Source organism: Amblyomma mixtum, chromosome 5 (genome assembly GCF_055824585.1).
Source record: "Amblyomma mixtum isolate Tamu chromosome 5, ASM5582458v1, whole genome shotgun sequence".
NCBI lineage: Eukaryota > Metazoa > Arthropoda > Arachnida > Ixodida > Ixodidae > Amblyomma > Amblyomma mixtum.
In genome coordinates this window covers 123875734-123893146 of record NC_143016.1, presented here as the reverse complement: position 1 = coordinate 123893146, position 17413 = coordinate 123875734, and the positions used below count along the sequence as shown (strand labels likewise).

Here is a 17413-nt window from a genome sequence, read left to right as displayed (position 1 = left end):
CATGGCCAAAATTTAGTTTTCAAACGTCATATATAGATAAGGTAACCACGATTTGTCATTGATTCACAGTCTAGCAGGGCACTGGCTGGAGACGGCAAGGTCGGCATACGGCCTCGGCCCTATGTTGGCAGCCAAAGGTCGGCCGGTGTGAGGCCAATAACCAATCCCGACCTCGGCCCAACCTAGTTTGCCAAGCTAGGGCCAAGGTCGGCCAGGCCGGCTGCCGACTTTGGCCCAACATAGGGCCGAGGTCGTTTTTTCAGTTGGGTTATTAGCGCCGTACGGCACGGCGGAAGGAAACACTGAGTGGTACTAGTAACAGCATTTATTGAAATACCGCTACAACCCTTGCATGACAGAAATTATTTATAAGGTTCTGCTTAGCTCAGATCCATTTGATTTTGGTCCTAATAGGTGCACTAAAGGCCGTTTATATGAGGACGCTGTTTTCCTTGTAAACATCTGGCGCGGCGCATTCGCCAGTTATTTTTTCCTCTGTTTAGGTGCTCCATTCCTTTTGAGCTGCCGAGAATTCGTCGGCGGTGCGCAATGATAGCGCCACTACGACCGCTGCTTCATCCACTAAGCAGCCTGCGAATGATTGAAAACTTTATTTAAACAATGGCAATTACTAGAAGCCTTGGGTGGTCCACCTATTCCGGCAGGCCACTGGCCTGCGCCGCAGCGTGGGCCCGGCGAACCAGTCTTGAGAAGATCCAGGCCCGGTTCGTTCGTGTCCACCGTCGCCCGGAAACCATTGGCATCGGCCACGTAATTAACTCTCCGGTAGAGGCCGTACGCAGCCCGGTAGCCGTGCGAGCTGGTCTTCGCCCTGCTGGAGTCTCCCTGCTCACTGCGCAACTGGAGGTTGCCGTACTTGTCCATATTGTCATAGCCGAAACTGTACGGCTGTGGTGGCTGCGGACAACAAGACCAGGTTTAATAAACAGTGATTTAAGGCACACATAATAGCAGGTAATTATTGTATACGGTGTTCAATACGCTGGAAGAGGAGATTTTATGTTGCAGTATATTAAGCATTCGGATGAAGTATTACCGGTTCACATGCGATCAGCTTTATTCAAGGTGGTTTTTCTGTGAGGGGGAAATTAGTTCCTGTAATCCTGCGCACATGCATGTTGTCTTCAAGGCGGGGACTAGGTGGCAGCTACAACCTATAAAGAACCCTAGGGCACACACAAAAAAAATGTTATCATTGCTGAGCATAGTTGACAATAAACCTCTTTGACCGAGTATGCGTGCTCCATATGAAGGCTAATTTTAAGTTATGCTTCCCCGTTCACTCCATGTTTCGCCTGCATGCATTCGGTAAAAAATAGGAAGGAAAAATAGGAAGATAAACAACCGATAAAAAGCAGATAACCTAATTATCCCTTCTTTGTATAGATTTATCTCCTACTTACTCCCACTACAACCAGGGGTATCTAAATCAGGCAGTTGGTATCCATGCCAGGTATATCTGTGGCATCGTAATTCCGTTTTTCGCTCATGCAAACTGAGCAGTCATGCGAGTTTGTAGTGATGTCCTTGAATCCTTTATGCGCATTTAATGGAACCAATTACTCTTAAGCGGAAAGTTCAACACTTTGTAACAGCTAGAGTACACAACTTAACATTCTTTACTTCCTGCCAAGGTCTTGATGGTGCGGCAAGCAGCGCGCAGTTACAGTCGTCACTACAGTTTGCTTACCAAGGATACTAAGCAGTGGCTGCTACCGGAGCTGCGTAGCCAGCGTATCCCGGACCAGAGTAACCGCCTGGAGGCTCGTGATGATCCAGTCCAGAAGCTTTGGACACTAGGAAGACCAAAAACAGTTTTGCCTGCAAGAAAACCACTGTGCGCTATAATTTCAGAAAAAAAAACCTCAGCATTATTCCAGTGTGCTTAGGTCTTCTGCAGTCGAATGACGCTAAAGGCACGAGGCTAATTATTAAAACTGCAAGTTTTTTCGTGTAACAAAGGCGCGCCTTTTCTAGAAATAACCACATTCGATATCGACGTTTGATGAAAAATTGGCAGTGGTTTAGCTCTGGTTAAACCGGGTAAATTGCGTAAGCAATGGTGTGCGCGTGCTTCTCGCGACTGTTTGGCGCGTTGCCTTCGCCTGATAGCATTGCGGCGTTCCTGAGCAGTCAGGTGTTGAGATTCGCTGCATCCATAGCACGACGCTTTGCAAGACGTTCTTCACGCTGGTCTGGCGTATCTTGTGCACGTTGGCTTTCCCGCTTCTTCCTGTCGCTGTCACTTCTCAAGGCAACAGCGCATTTATAGACGCTCAACAGCCCGGGAGCATGGGCGCCGTCATACTTGGTCACGTGACGATTCCGCCACGCTGCCAGGGAGTCCACAGAACGCCATCGCCCGTTCGGCTGTACGCCTTGCTCGTCGGTAAATTGGTTTTTGAGAAAAGGACATATATCTGTCTCGCATATCTCGGTGGACACCTGAACCTCGCCGTAACGGGAAGGGTGGAAGATGGGTGTGATTGAAGACAGCGTATTCACTAGACGCGCCTGTGTTCATTCGAAACTATCGAGCTGTCATGGCGGAGTGATTCTGCTTCTGGCTGCCCTGCTAGATGGACGCAGAAATGGCTCGCTCCGGGCGAGGTGTCGCAACGGCCTTTGTTGGTCGGGATGAATCGGTGTCAGGACCACCTGCTTTTTATCGCTTTCTGCTGCCGTCACTGCCGGCTGACGAATGTATGCGTTTGTGTTTTCTTGCACGGGAAAGTTCACTGGGTGCCGTTTCACATACCTAGTGAGACCCTTCGGAAAACCCTGAGCGAGTTTGGGGAAGTGATATGGTGCTTAATGAGGGAGTCACGGCGCAGGAGCTACCGCATCTTTTCAAATTTTACGGGGACGACGTACTTGTGGTTGTGCCCGGTAGGGCGCCTGTCTGTCTCTAGTGTCGCAGACGGGGCCATATCCGCCGCGACTGCCAGACGCCTCGCTGCACTAAGTGCCGAGTCTTTGGTCATGTCCATGAGGACTGCATTTGTACGTGCGCCAATGTGATAGGGGCGGCCTCAGAGGACTGTGACGATAAAGGCTACATCATGGACATCAAGGAATCTGAAACGACGGTCCCTGATAACCGTTGAAAGAAGAGTGCATCTGGGAAAAAGGGGAAGCGTCTTCGACGGAAACATGAGAACTTCGAGCGGGACGCCAAACGAACAACGAGCTTTGAGCAACGCGACTGCGTCTGCCATGAACGCCGAAGCGGAGGAACCAGTCGAGGATGAAAGGGCATCACAAGATCACACCTTCTGTCCGGCTAAGCGTGCCAAGATGGTGTTGCCATCCCCTTCACAACCTTCCACCGAGGTCAGGCTGCAACGCCTTGAGCGCCAGTGGCTCAGAGCCACCGCGGCCAAGGGGAAGTATGTGCCTGAGTCTCGGTCTTTGTCCGCGTCTCCCGTGCGCTGCGCAAGGAACGCTGATTAATCGCCCTTTCTCAGAGGGTAAGACGTACGCATGGTAAGGGACCTCTACCTTTTTGTGCTCAGGATTCTCAGCATGGCTTGTCTTCCGTCGAATTTAAAATGCGGCATGTTAAACGTCTGCTCTATGAGAAGATATGCGCAGTTCAAGCCGCGATATACGGTGCGTGCTAGTCATGCAGTGGGGACATTCTTGGTATCGAGGAACAAGCAGTGGCGTGTTGCACGAAGGGAAGGTTTTTACTCTGTGACCTGTTGCACGGGGAGGAATATTTGACAGTTATCTGTGCGTATGTATACTCCTATAAAACCGCGTGAACGTCTTTTGTTTTTCCAGGAACTATGTGCTTACATCGAACGCAATAGACTTGTCATTCTTTTGGGGGATTTCAATTGTGTTCTCAGTGCAGATGACCGATCCGGCTCAGCAGTTCCCGAAAGCGAAAGTGCTGTTTTCTTGAAAGAAAACATTGAAAAGGATTCACTTCAAGACGTAGCCCAGTTCCGATTACGTTTAGCGATCACTGTTTTGTATATTCACCATGGGAAGGAACGTGACACCTCAAGGGAAATTCAACTGGTACTTGTGGAAGCTCAATGCAAAATTATTAAAGGTTTGGTTTTGGTTTTTATGGGGTTTAACGTCCCAAAGCGACTCAGGCTATGAGAGACGCCGTAGTGAAGGGCTCCGGAAATTTCGACCACCTGGGGTTCTTTAACGTGCATTGACATCTCACAATACACGGGCCTCTGGAATTTCTCCTCCAAAGAAATTCAACCGCCGCGGCCGGGATCGAACCCGCGTCTTTCGGGTCAGCAGCCGAGCACCATAACCACTGAGCCACCGCGGCGGCTTAAATTATTGTTAATGTCAAAATGAGGGCTATCGAAAGGTCCGTAGAAATCAAGCACGCTGAAAAAGCTGATCAGAAGAACCTAAAACAGATGTTGAAAAAATTAATTATAGAAGAAAATAGAGCTGCGGGACTATACTCTTATCAGCGAAGTTAAAGCTTGAGGTTAACGATGTGACATTGGTTCAGGGAGCTGCAATCTGTGCACGAACGGATCGCTTGGCAGACAATCCGAAGGCGATAAGGGAGGTTTTCAGTGAGCATTAACGTGATTTCTACGCTTCCAAATCGGCGGATGGACAGGCCTTTCAGTATGAATTTTTAAGTTTATTACTCCGACTGGCCAGTGAAGACACTGACATCCTGTTTGCCGACTTATCAACAGCGGAATTGGAATGCGCTATTGAGCTTTATGAAGAGTCATTTAGAATTAGTATTTTACCACCGTCGTTTTCCCGTGCACATACAGTACTTATACCGAAAACTGACAATCCTGCTCAGATTAAGCAAGTTACTGGTTATCGGCCGATAACGCTTACTAATTTTGATTATAAAATGTTTATGAAAGCATTAGCCAAACGTTACAATCTGTTAGGGACATCTTGGTTGGCCCCCACAAGACGTGTGGAAATTCAAGGGCGGACCATCTTCACGAATGTTCATGTCACTCGGAGTATACTGGAATGCTGTGACGCTACCGTGTGTGTCATGACATTCTTTTTAAAATCCTCGAACATATCTGTGTTGGAGAAGTTACTTTAAAAGGGGTTAAAATGGCCTGTAGTAACTGTACCACGAATCTGGCTGTTAACCGAGAGCTCACAGACAGAATTGCCGTTAGAGCATCCGTGCAGCAAGGCTGCCCATTGTCACCGCTACTTTTCGCTCTATACGTGGAGCCACTTTGCCGGATTGTGATAACAGCTGTATTCGTGGTTTTGAACTGGAAGCATGCGAAGCTAAAGTATTGGCTTATGCCGATGATGTGGCAGTTTTCTGTAGCGACCACAGCAGCATTGAACATGCGATGTCGGTTGCGGGCCTTTGGCATAGTAATTGGGCATCAGCGCCTTTGTTTCATGCAAGCGTAAAATGGTCACCTGTTCCTCCCAAATACCTAGGTGTACCTCTTGACAAGTATCGAGAGAACGACGACTTTTAGAAGGAGAAAATTCAAGAACTCTCCACGCGTGCACAGAAATGGTCGGGGAAGGAACTGTCTCTATTCACGCGCGCCAACATATGTAATGTATACCTGGTTTCAAAAGTGTGCTTTAAAAGTTTCATCGTCTCTTCGCAGTTTCTGTTTGGCAGTATAATTTATTTCTGCGTTTGAGAAAGTGTTTCCTTGCCACACTTCTACCTGAGGCAGGTGGTGTCAAGGTTTATGTTTCTTCGAGATCAACGCGACCCTTTCCTGCGGTCATTTATTCAAGTGAGGCTTTCTTCGGCTTTGCCAAACTATGTTATTTCCAGTGTGCACGGGATGAGATACAGTGCAAGTACGTTTTTGAAAGAGGTGATCTTTGACTCTGTCTTCCCGGAGTCAATATATTTTGGCTATTTCGACGAGTAAGGTTCACTGGAGAGGTTGCTTTGCCTGCAAGCTTCTCAAACCGCATGTATTTTGGCGCGATGTAGGCGAAATTTGTTGGGCCAAAGCGCCGTGGATAATCGCGATCTCGAAATTCTAAAAACGGATATGGACATTACTTACGGTGGGCTGCATGCCTCTCAATAATTAAGGAGCCCAACGGTAATAGTTTAAAAGTTAACTATTAAAAATTGGTTAACAAGCCTGCTAGTTAGCACGTCTTAGTTGAATTATGATGTACTATACCACTGACAATGCTATGCCAGAAAAAGCGCGCATCTAATTCAAATAGCTTATTTTTAAAAATTGCAGAAAGTCTTAGGTGAAACACCCTGTATAGTGGAGGCCAAGCAGGAAATGTTTTAAAAAGAGTACGAAAAATGATGGTGGTGCCAGCGGGTGTGAAGACGTTTTTCTTCAAGTTGTACACTGAGACATTGCCGGTTAAAACATGGATGGAGGAGAAGGGATTGTTTTTACCATGGGGTGCTGACTGCTGGTTGTGTCACAAGCCAGAGTCAATAGAGCACGTCTTTATTGATTGCTGGAATGCGCTGCTCTTTTGGGACGTGCTCCAGCGTACAATAAATAAAGACTTACCCTTGAAGAAAACATATTTAAGCTACGTGAAGTGTACAAAGAGGTATGTTGTGGAGATGAAGTTATCGAGTTGATGGGAGAGTTGTGTTCCCTGAAACAGTTTTATTTTCTCACGCGAGTGAAACACATGTCCGCTCTTGATGTTTGAGAGTGCAGCGCAGAATATATGTTTATGATCGTTGCAATCTGTCAAAACAGGCAATAAAGACAAAAAAAAAGCTGGCATAGCAAAGTGGTTTGCGTGCTCGTCTCGCACTCCGGAGACGCTGGTTCGATTCCCGAACTCGACCAATTTCCTACTCAGTGTTAATTTTATTTATGTGCTCTGACTAGAAATTAGGCTAATTGCTTAACCGATATCATTCGAATGCCATCATCGATGCAAGGCGAAAGCGTTTCCTGGTGCACTGTTTGTTCTTTGTTAATTTTTCTTACGTCACTTTGTTCTTACTGCATTTTTCTGTTTTTCTTTATTTTTTATTTTCGTTTCGTTTCTTTTTATTTTTATTTTTATTTTCTTATTTTAATTAATTTATTTATTTCATTCTATTTATGAGAGCCATGCATTCACTAGAAGAACCTTTATTCATGCTCAAACCCGAGCCTTCGTGGCGGAGTTGTAGCGTCTCCCCTTCAAATCCCAAAGGCCCTTGTTCGATTCCCAGCCTCGACACAGTTTTCTTTTAACAGAGCAAACTGCTCGGCGTCGCTGCCGCGCGGCGCGCCGACGCCGGCGCTACATGCAGACGGCCCCTGGGCGCCGCCTGCTAAACCGCTTACACATCTAACACGACTGCACTCCAGAGGAGGCGGAGCGTAACCCAGTACTGTGGCGCCATATGCTCTGGGTATCCCCGCTCCCCCGTAACATGGGCACCGACATGCACGAAAACAGACGACAAGCGTGGGCTCAGGCTCTTGAGAGACAGCACGGCTCCCGACCCGGTGTGTATTATGTAGACGTCGCAGGGCCATCGCCCACGGGATTTTACACGGCCGCTGTCGTTTACCAGGAAATGCACGTTGATGGACCTCCTTTCGAGCCCCGAATTCAATGCGAGCCGAGGAAGTAGCGATAGCGCTTGCTGCCGCCCACGACAATTCGAGAATCATTATCACGGACTCCCGAAAAGCATGTGATCATTACTTGGCAGGGGAGATCTCCCCCTTAGCTGCTTGCATTCTAAGACGGACTGCCACTGATCCAACACCGAAAAGAATCATTTGGGCTCCTGGTCACCAGGGTTTTACGAGGTAATGAGGCCGCTGACGCGGCTGCCCGAGCGCTTACTCACCGGGCTCCTCATCCCAGCTCTTATGGCTCGGAGACTAACCAGCCGCTGCTGCGATTAAAGGAAATAATAACGCAGTATAGCGATAACCACCGCCTTTTCCCAGCCCCTGCAAAGGGGATGAGTAAGACGGAGGAGCGAACTTTAAGGCACAACCACCACCTGGCGGGGTGCGGCTGAAGCAACGCTGTTCAAGGTCAACGCCGGGAGCTACGCGACGGCTCGAATCCTGGCGCAGTATTGCTTACACAATAATAATGCTCCCCCACAGCCTACAAATCATTCTACGGTACTGCATGGCACGCAAGAAAAACACGGTTGTCTACATCACTGGGTGAATTCTTATGTCTCTATTCAGATGCCTCTCAGATCTAACAACATAGTTTTTTAAATAATGGTATAACAGAAATAGTTAAAAAGTTGGCTCGGTTTTATTCTGAGGCGCTACAAGACTTTCTAAGCTAGTATGCCTAATAAAGCGGTTTTCTTACTCAAATGAGGTTCAAAGTGAACTATTAAATATTAGTTAACCAGGCTACTAGTTAGCACTCCTTAGTTTTATTCTGATATTCTACAACACTCTGAATGCTTGTATGCCTAATCAAGTGGTCTCCTAACTCAAAAAGCCTATTAAAAATTACAGAGCACCTTTGGTGAAACACCAGGTATTTATGCTTCGCATGAGGTTACTCTCTCTCTTCTGGGCAATAATACATTGAAACCTGCCTGTAAATTTTTTGTATATAGACTATAAACTTGTCGATGGCTACCAGTATTCGATTTAACTGAAAATCTGTGTGGAATGAAAATCGAAATGAATGAAAAATGAAACGCCTTGATAAAGCACGCCAGTGAATAGCTTTTTAAACGAAAAAGAACTCAATGCCCAATCCTTGATGGTCACGGAATACATTAGGACAAAATCATAAAACAGGAAACAATCATGTTTTAACAATCAAGAATCCACATTGCGAGTTTAGTTTATTAATATGCAGGGCCATCAATTGCCGATGCTATAGGCTTAAAAAAAGTTCTCCAGTTCATTCGTGCACATTAACGGTACCAGTGGGGGAATTTTTTTCATAGGACAGCAATAGCTTCCATCCTAATTCAAACTCACTCTCTAAGAATTGAGCCAGATTGAAATAAAAATACTCATGAGGCAGGAAGCGCGTTCCATTTGCGCTGTAAAACTTTATGGTTATGTGCGGGCTGGTTGATAAACAGTAACACATTTCAGGAGTATGAAATAATTTAATGCTTTACTGCGTTAGTCCCTTTCGTAAAGCTGACCATGACCGAACACAGCAATAGTCCTATATTTTTGCCAAGCGGCTTTCTCGGTATTTTATGTAGAGTGCATTGTTAAAAATTCACGGGCTGGTTGATAAGTCAGCGAAGTTGACGTATCTCTCATTCGCAAAGTGGCGGACGACGGCGCTGCTATCCGTGACAGTGAAGCTGATGTGGAGACGAAAGTCCGGTCCTTGCACCTTCTCACTGTCAGCGAGATATTATACTGCGTAGCAGAAAAGTACAACCGCGAGTCATCATCAGAAACAATACAAAGAACACGTAAACCTGTCTCTCTCTTCACCACTTTTCTACCATTTCTCGTAAACCTGTTTCTCTCTTCACCACTTTTCTACCATTTCTCGTAGTTAGAAAACTATTGCGGGGACTTACTACAGTCAGGTGATAGCAGTGCATTCACTATAAGTGCGACCCCGTGAGCACACTTGCTGCGCGTGCCTGAAAAAACATTTCACTTTTCCTGCTTTTGGCACATCGCCGCGGAAGCGTAAAAGTGCATGATTCTTTTTTTCATTCCCGCGCAGCGCTTAGCCAGATTTTATCGTGCACTGGGATTCTTTCTAATGCACAGGGACACCTAACTGTTAAACTGATCCGTCAAAAATGATGGAGTGCATTGGATATAGGCTGAACGAACTTTGTCGCGAATCGTTCACTTTCGAAAGACGTCATATATTTCTTTTTGTAGTTCTGTATAATGACGGTCACTTTAGCACCTAACAGAAAGAAACCCGCGAGTGAACGATGCGCTGTTCGTCGTTGCGTTTGTCGTACCTTTTACTTGTGGTTTCCGCGCTTCAGGTAAATTATGGTTTATCATTCTATCAACAAGAAGTTAACAAAATGGTTTTTATTCCACAAAATTTTATGGTATAGTTTGTGGGAGTTTTAAGTCCCAAAGCGACTCAGGCTGTGGGTGGAGCTATAGTGAAGGGCTCCGAAAATTTCGGCCCGCTAGGGTTCTTAACGCGCACTGATATCGCACATTACATGGGCTTGTAGAGTTTCGCCTCCATCTTATTCGATCGCCGCGGCCGGTATCCAGTCCGCGTCTTTCGGGTCAGCAGCCGAGCGCCATATCCAGTGAGCCAGCGCAGCGGCATATTCCACAAAGGTGAAGAGAGATGCAGAAGAAGCTTTAAATTCACGGCTTGACCGAGCAAGCCTTCGCAAAGGGAACTGTGACAAAGATAAACTTAATAACTATGCAGACAGGTCATGCAATCTGCTAAACACGACTTATAGCATCATATATAGTACAACAATGTTTTGGTACAAAAAAAATAAGAAACATTAAAAATCGTTCATAATTTACAAGCAAGCGTAATAGACACGCCGAAAACTACAAAATGTATTCCGTGATTGAAAAAATATTTGATAACAAAAATACATTTTTTACTGCAGATACTTCTAAGCCATTCCAGATAAAATTAATGCGTGTGGAAGTGCACGTACCAATATTAGCAAGGTTTCTTAGGTGGTCTGTACACCAATGTTCAAAGAACTTTTTAACTGATAAGCATAAATATTACTAAACTCTAATATGTCTTTTATAAAGAAAAGTGGCTGGGTGTTCTGCACAGCAGATATATTTTGTATAGCACGAATTACATTCTTCTGGAACAAGGTCAGCATGAGCATGAAACGTGCGCAGTAAGATGAGCATGAAATAGGGAAGTAGGAAATTATATAGGAGCCTTTTTACGGTAATCGGAAACATATTCCGACCGACGCCTACTGATTCCACAGCGCAGACAGGACGAACGGCCTATTTCAAGACATTTTCTTAGGAAGACAAATTTCTCTAAACGCCAAAAACGCCCGGACAATGGTCCAGGGAGACTGAATGTGAATATTGCGGAAATTTCGGATATTAAATATATGCCTTAGTGAGGTTAGGAGGACCGATGAGGCGTATCTAAGGGACGGCTATGTACTATGCTATCGTGGATTCGCGGACAGAGGACAACCAGGTGTGGGATTCCTCATGCATCAGGATATGCTGGCAACCTAGAGGAGTTATATAAGTATTAAGTAGCCGCTATCGTGATTAGACTTAATAAGAGGAACTAGCTCAAGATGCTGCAGGCCTACGCGCCTACATCCAGCCATGATGATGATTATAACAGTCCTAAAATGATTCCATCGCGAAAGTAAGGGTCTTGAATGAGGCTTCTGGAGCCTCTGCACCAGTTCCTGCAATTTTATAAGCATCTCGTCTATATTCTGGCCAAACGCTGGCGCTCTGTGTACAAAATATACCTATATAAGTAAAATCAGGCATCATCATCATCATTGTCATTAGAAACCAGCACGTGGTTTAGGGGCCATGAAAGTATGTAAAGCCAGAGACTGATTTGTCAAAGAAAACACACTCGCCAATGATGCAAAGGAAATAAAAAAGACGACATTTCGGCGCCCGTACGGGGGGTGCCTTGATCACAAAAATGCGAAGGACGTGCTGTTGAGCTATATATATATATGGGCGATTTTTCGAATGGGTGCGCAGGTATATCTCTGGGAGATTGCCACGGGTCCGGTTAATCGTGTTGCAACGTGCTGCGTCCCAGTCGATAATATGGCGAGTTTCCTGATGATGTTGCGCTTATGTAATGCCTCAACAGAGGCCTTTAAGGGTAAAATAAATACAAATGATAAAGCGTTTGTGTTAGATTTTTCTTTGGCGACGTCAGGTAAATTTATTTTTCACAACGCAGAGCACGTTAAAGTGGATACGTACAGCATTGTGCGTAACAACAAATATAAGCCGTTCATCAAAGGCGGGCCTATTCTCAGCTTGAAAACGAAACCGAAACAGCGATACCCTTCGAATACATACAGCATTGTGCGTAACAACAAATATAAGCCGTTCATCAAAGGCGGGCCTATTCTCAGCTTGAAAACGAAACCGAAACACAGTCATTACGCTTGAAGTAAAACTGAGTGGTTCTACGTGGATCGGAGGACGGGGAGGAGGGAGCCTAAATGCCTTGGGGGTCCAGCACTCTTTGTTCTTATTTGCTTGCTTATGTGGTGTTGGTGAGCCGCCGCGAGATAATCCCCGTCCCCAAAAGATAGGCTGCTTCTTATCCGACAGTATAGCAGGAAAAAGTTTGCCTCCGAATCAAGGTCATTCACGGCGATTACACGGCAGGCCCTATCAGGCGCTCGCTCTTGATAGCCGCGTGGATAACACCAGCCGCACATTCATGCGCCCGATCACCCCTGCCCCCGAAAAGTAGCCCCCACCCCTTCCCCTTACACTGCGAGCATAAATATGTGCAGACCAACCTTTTCGTGCCATTTCGTTAGAGCTGGTCAGAGAATCCGGCAGCGGCACAGACAAGGGACGCTCCTGACTTCCTGACTTTCGCCGACTGAAGCCCGCTTTCTCAAGAACTGTAAGTTGGCGCAACTGCGAAATGCTTGACTAGGAGCACGCACGACGCCTGTCATCGGCCCATGCCAAATCCCCACATGCGTTAGGTCTGTGCAGTCAGTACCATTTAATACTAGGACGCGGAGAAACTGTTCGGTACACCACCGTGGCATTTCGAATCGTGCATATACAGGCAGCACCGTTTTTTGATTAACCAAACGAAACAGCGCCCTCATTTGAGTAGGCTGGCTCCCGCAGCATCATCATGCAGTCACCTGTCCATGATCCGTCCGTGTTGAGTGAACCACAAAAGAATAGAAAGGTATACAGAAGAACGTGTCCTGAAAGTAATGACACAAGCCGCGGCGCAGCGCGCGTATGCCCTTGGTTGGGAAACCGGTTTTGGGGAAAGGAGGAGGAACTTTCAGCTTCACAATGCACCGAGCTTAGTTGTCATTCAGCAGGCGAAGCGAGTGGACGCGTTTGAGCGTGTACCCCTGTTTCGTCGCTGGGTCGCGGAAACCATGGAGTCAAAGTTGGAACAGCGCTACGCGGTGAAAGTACCGCACCTACCGAGACCTGCGACATGATCAAGAAAGCATGCTCCCATGGCGCAAAGCATTTACAAACGGCCATGAAGACGTTCACGATTAGCAAAGGTCTGGGTGCCCGCCGATGACGGTTACGGGCAGCGATGTTGATTGTGTCGTTGACGGAAGCCGTTAACGCTATCGTGAGAAGTGTATCGTGTTAAGCCTAATTGTCTCCCATTGTTTTTTTTATGTTGAGTGGAAGCGTACCGCACCAAGTGCTTATTGTCGCCTTATACTTCCAGCCTGCCTCTATCTCATCCTAAATTCACATCAACATCAAGTGTTTGAAGAACACAGACAACGCCTCTGAAATGTTCGGTGATGAAGTGCTCTTGGTACACCCATTATGTTCTAAATGCAGCACGATTAAGATCTCCCCAACAGCAGCCCGACTGTTCTTCCTCTTCGCCAACCTGTTGGTAGTGGTGATGGCGTTGGCCATGTCCAAGGTCAGCGCTGCGCCCAGACAGCTCCCCCTGTGTTCGCCCAACGAAGACGTGGTACGTGCTCAGCCCACCGCCTTTGTATTCGTGGTCTCTGCGAGAATTTCGTGCATTTAGTGGTCGAAATGCTGGTAGTCGCGGTGGAGCTGGAGGGGGGTGCGGTGAGGTAGGTGTACTCGTTGTGGTGCCTTCTACTGCCAGAACGGCGAAGAGCAATACAGTGTGCTGACACACTCAGGTGCAGTTAGTGGTGAATTACGTCCTATAACTTGTTCCGCGCGGTTCTAATGCAACGAGGTTACACACGAGCGCCTGCATGTATGAACTAGCGACGTGGAATGACTGTACACCCTCGCACTTTTTAACCTGAACGCACGAGCGTCGACTGCCCAGTGCAGCGGTGCCGAGGCGAAGCATAGCGGAAATAGGGAGAGGGAATGAGCATGCGCGCCGATCATGCCGCTGTAGCTAGCGTCGTCTGCTTGGCTGTTCTGATGCGTGCGAAGCAACCTCCCCTGCGAAGCAGGTTTTGTGGTAGAGTTCTGCGATTTTGTTTCGTGTTCTATCTGCGGTGTGTTTGTGGCTCCGGGCTGGTGGAAACGCGTAGCGTTCCAAGCATGACTCCAGGCACTGGCTGCATTTGCCGGCAGCGCCTCGAGAGCGTTTGCTTTAGCGAAATTAACGCGGTTTTAGCGAGGATCCCCTTAAGTCACTTTTTTGTATGTAACGATTGCAACTCGTTTCTTGGGCATGCTAGGCTGTCCCCAACGTATGCTCTTTTCAGAATCAGCCGCGCTATAGGCAGCGGTTAAAAACAATTGCTCTCAGCTTCGTGGGGCGCCGATGCATAACAGCCGATGATGGGAAGGGGTTGCTTCGCACTAATCAGAATAGCCTAGCAGACGACCCTTACTTAGTCCAGCAGCGCGAATTGTGGGCGTGCCGTTGCCCTCGCTCGCTTTCTCCTCTCCTTCTTCTTCCGGCACCGCAGCGCCGGGCAGTCGACGCTCGCGCGTTCAGGTTAAAAAAGTGGGAGGGTGTACAGGCTTCACACACATTTTTTTACCGTGTCTATGAAAATTGATTTTGCATTACAGCGAAGTTCCAGTAAAATATTTTTATCAATGTCCGTTCTACCGTCAAGATATCGCTATATGGCCCGAGTTATTATTAACTGCAAGCACCATAGGCGCAATAGGCCGAGTACTACAGGTACTGTCACTGGCTAGTGGGTCACCCGTCTGCGTCTCTACAGTTGCCACCATTTTGGTTGCTTTTTTTTCTTTTTTTTTGCGAGAGCACACTGCACAAATACATTTTTTATCACGCTGGCCTGCATGCCTGAGAACAATCTGCACCTCGTGGAAGCAAACAATTTCGCTATGCAATCTTGATATCTTATTCAACAATGTAACGCGAGTCATGTAGGCGCGGGCGCACAAGGCACGCATCTTAGAAAGCATCTGAGAGTTAGGCAGCTCTTCCGAACCAGACCAGCTCCGGCTGTGACCAAGTCCGTACTAGCAGGTGTAGTGTGTTGCATATACCCTTCTCTGCCTAGTGTCGCCATTTGAAGTATGTCCAGAACGAAGGCCATATCAGTTTATTCGTATCTTGACTATTGCCCACAGTGTCTTGGACCACTTGACTGCTGCTCCGGCCAGTGCGTAAATGCCGTTTGCTGCGACGAACTGCTGGGAACCTGCCTCTTCGGCTAGACCGCGTAAGGCATCGCACCCACCCTTATCCCCATCTCCTCTGCTTTTGTGAGTACAGTTCATCCCTAAAGCGAACCTTATACGACACGTGTTCAAAAGGCGTCATACATTAGTCTGTGAGCGTTTATATAATGTTGGTGCCTGCAGAAGCAACTCGCGAGATAACGCATTCGTCTTGACACCACGCATAGATTCCTCTGCTAGCGCCTTCTTAACACCGCAGGCTCATCATCACAAGATACCTTTCCTGTAAGAGCCAGTACCGAGCTCTTGACGGCTAGCGTGCTTTCCAACTATGCCTAAGGCAGCCACAAGTCGAGCAGCTGGGAATTTTCGCATGCCATTGTATCCCTAGTACCGTAGGAACTAACCTAGCCTAAAGGATCTTAAGAGTACTTCAGACATTTAGCTTGACATGCGTTCTCCCATTGCTACTACTGGCGGCTTCCGCTAGTGGTGTTGCGGTCGTTCGCTGTGCTTCAGATGCAATCATGCTGCCGTGTTGCTGTTTCTCATAGTCCAGCATATATTTCTTTCTCCGTCTGATCGGTGGTGTATTCTGGTATTTGCTTCTCCTGTGTTCACAAATGTTCGCATCCTCATTTTCGGTGGCGACATGGCAGGTTCCCTTACCAAGGTCCTTACTGGAAGCAAGACGCAGTGACCGGCATATCCACGATCCGGAGCACATCCGGAGCGACATCAGATGTGCAGAATAAAAAGGACCAAACTGCGACAATGCTTTTCTTTGTAACATCCGCTTGCGTTCTCGATGCGTCTGACGTCGGAAGGTCTATTTTAAAGCGACAGCTTAACTAGCCCACCGGCGCCGATTTCGCTGTTTGCGCGAATGACCTTGAACAGGAGGCGTGTCGCTGCGTAAGTAACCACGTGACGTGACTAGCAGCATCTGCAGCCGCGCGCTGCAGCTGTGACGGCGGCGGCCGCCGCGCGGACCGTTGCGGCTGCCTATCGAGTGTCCTGTTGTAGACCAAGCAAGTCAGCCGGAGCCGACGACCTCGAGAGTTGATGGGTACTCGCAGACGTCCGGTCGAGTCTACATTGCCAACCTAGCGAGAAATTTAGTAGTTTATAGGGAGCGCAAACGCGCTAAACGGGCAGCCGAAACTAAAAGAGCGGAAGCTCCGAAAGGCGCATAACTGGCCTCCTGAAACAGTGAACACCTCAGTCACGCTTTCACGTGGCGGTAGTGGCTGATGTATGCTGCATGCGTTGTTGGCATTGACAACGATGTGGCAGAAACACGGCACTGAAGCTATATATATCGTTCATTGTGTTGATAAGGAAAGGAAGGGCGCATAACTGGCTGCCTGGGCCAGTGGACCGCTTCATCGCGCTTTCAGGTATATGGCGGTGTAAGAAACAGATATAGTCTGCATGCGTAAGCGCAGACAATGTTGGGGCAGATTACGTCGCTCGCACTGGATCATTAGGCCGCAGTGAGAAGTGTCCTGCGTGAAGAACCAAGGCTAGCTGAGCTAAGCCGCGGCCCGCCACGGTAGCTGAGTGGTTATGGCGCTCGGCTGCTGAACCGGAAGACGCGGGTTAAATCAAGGCCGTGGCTGTCGAATTTGGATGAAGGTGAAATTCTAGAGGCCCGTGTACTGTGCGATGTCAGTGAACGTTAAAGAACCCCAGGTGGTCGAATTTACGGAGCCCCTCATTACGGCGTGCCTCATTGCCTGAGTCACTTTGGTTTATGAGGTTTCAAATACCAAAGCTAAGCGGCAGCCATTTTTCTCGAGGGCGTTGACCATATAAAACCTCTGAAAGTGTCTACGCATCGGTATTATACACGAGGCAGTAAAAATTGGAACACTTACGCTCCGCTTTAAAACATATAGTTAGCAACTTAAAAATGTCATACCACTCCTGGCGCAGTGGTGCAGTGGTTAAGCGATGCGCCACTGCCCTGCGATGGAAGGTGCTGCCACCGGTGGGGCTTGTGAGACCCAGCTAGGTTGCTCTTCCCCAACAACCTCCAGCAAATATTCAATAACTGCCACTTGCCACTGCGCACCAAGCTCATAATCCAGTGGGCAGGTTGTGATGACGCCACAAGGTTTCGTTACCTGGGGGCCCACCCGCTCCTAGGTAGTAGAATTTTTCGCTCAAGGTCAACGACGTCGCCGACG

General features: G+C 47.6%; 1 long non-coding RNA gene across 2 annotated transcripts in view; it reads right to left on the bottom strand.

Annotated features, from left to right (window-relative positions):
* Positions 1-327: 327 nt before the first annotated feature.
* LOC149343594 (uncharacterized) overlaps positions 328-17413 on the bottom strand; it is a 239145-nt gene continuing 222059 nt past the window's right edge. Inside the window, exons 3-4 of one of the 2 annotated variants that reach the window (XR_016283136.1) lie at positions 1712-1817; positions 328-853 (exon numbers count right to left, since the gene is read on the bottom strand). This is a non-coding gene — a long non-coding RNA (uncharacterized LOC149343594). Of the gene's footprint in view, positions 854-1711; positions 1818-9232; positions 9330-17413 lie in introns of those variants that run through there. The other variant, XR_016283135.1, reaches the window with a different exon arrangement.